Genomic DNA, 1,514 nt, shown 5'->3' with positions numbered 1-1,514 from the left:
TGATAGAATTTGTCGACTTGGAATTTATTGCACTATTTGAAACTCTGCGCATAACATGGAATTAAGGTTCCTTTAAAATAGTTGTGTTTCAACCCCCACCCACCGCTCAGATGTGTGTGGGCGCGCGGGCGCACGCGCGCGCGTGTGTGTGTGTGTGTGTGTGTTTCTTTTATTTTTTATTTGTTTCAGTCATTAGATTGAGGCCATGCTGGAGCACCGCCTTTAGTCGAGCAAATCGACCCCAGGACTTATTCTTTGGAAGCCTAGTACTTATTCTATCGGTCTCTTTTGCCGAACCGCTAAGTTACGGGGACGTAAACACACCAGCATCGGTTGTCAAGCGATGTTGGGAGGACAAATACAGACATGCAAACACCCACACACATATATACACATATACATATATATACGACAGGCTTCTTTCAGTTTCCGTCTACCAAATCCACTCACAAGGCTTTGGTCGACCCGAGGCTATAGTAGAAGACACTTGCCCAAGGTGCCACGCAGTGGGAATGAACCCAGAACCATGTGGTTCGTAAGCAAGCTACTTACCACACAGCCACTCCTACGCCTATATATATATATATATATATATGACGGGCTTCTTTCAGTCTCCCTCTACAAAATTCACGCAGAAGGCGTTGGTCGGCCCAAAGATATAGTAGAAAACACTTGTCCAAGGCGCTACGCTGTGGGACTGACTGAGCCCGGAACCATGTGGTTCGGAAGCAAGTTTCTTACCACGCCTATACACGCGCGTGCGCGCACATACACGATAAAGCACAATAACATACAATAAAATGTAATGCAAATCAAAACAGTTAAATACAAGTAGAAAATCAAACAATTGCAGAGTGTTGTTGTAGTGGGGGTAAGTACAGTAAGTGGAATAACAGGAATATTCCTTCAAAAGTTTAAATACTACAATTGCAGTAGTAACAACAACAACAACAAATATAAGAGCATCAGCAGTAACAACAACAACAACAAATATAAGAGCATCAGCAGTAACAACAACAACAACATCAACAATAGCAACAATTACATTAAATTCAACGAAAAACCAGGCCAACAGCAAACACAATTATTACGAAAACAAAAGCACCAGCGACAATACTTGCACTGTTGATAAAAAGAAAAACCGAGAATAACTCGAGAAGCAACCACAGGAATAACAATTACAATAACAACAATAAACGCAACAACAACTACGACAATAAGACTAACGGTTCTAGAATAACGAAAACGTTAACGGTAATGACGTCAAGAAGAAACACAAAAGACATTGTGGAGAGGAAAAGAATAGAAAGAAAGACGTAGGAGTGGCTGTGTGGTAAGTAGCTTGCCTACCAGCCACATGGTTCCGGGTTCAGTCCCACTGCGTGGCACCTTGGGCAAGTGTCTTCTACTATAGCCTCGGGCTGACCAAAGCCTTGTGAATGGATTTGGTAGACGGAAACTGAAAGAAGCCCGTCATGTGTGTGTGTGTGTGTGTGTGTGTGTGTGTGTATATA

The sequence above is a fragment of the Octopus bimaculoides genome, chromosome 20, assembly GCF_001194135.2.
Source record: "Octopus bimaculoides isolate UCB-OBI-ISO-001 chromosome 20, ASM119413v2, whole genome shotgun sequence".
Lineage (NCBI taxonomy): Eukaryota > Metazoa > Mollusca > Cephalopoda > Octopoda > Octopodidae > Octopus > Octopus bimaculoides.
The sequence above is the reverse complement of the archived record's forward strand: the minus strand, read 5'-3'. Positions refer to the sequence as shown.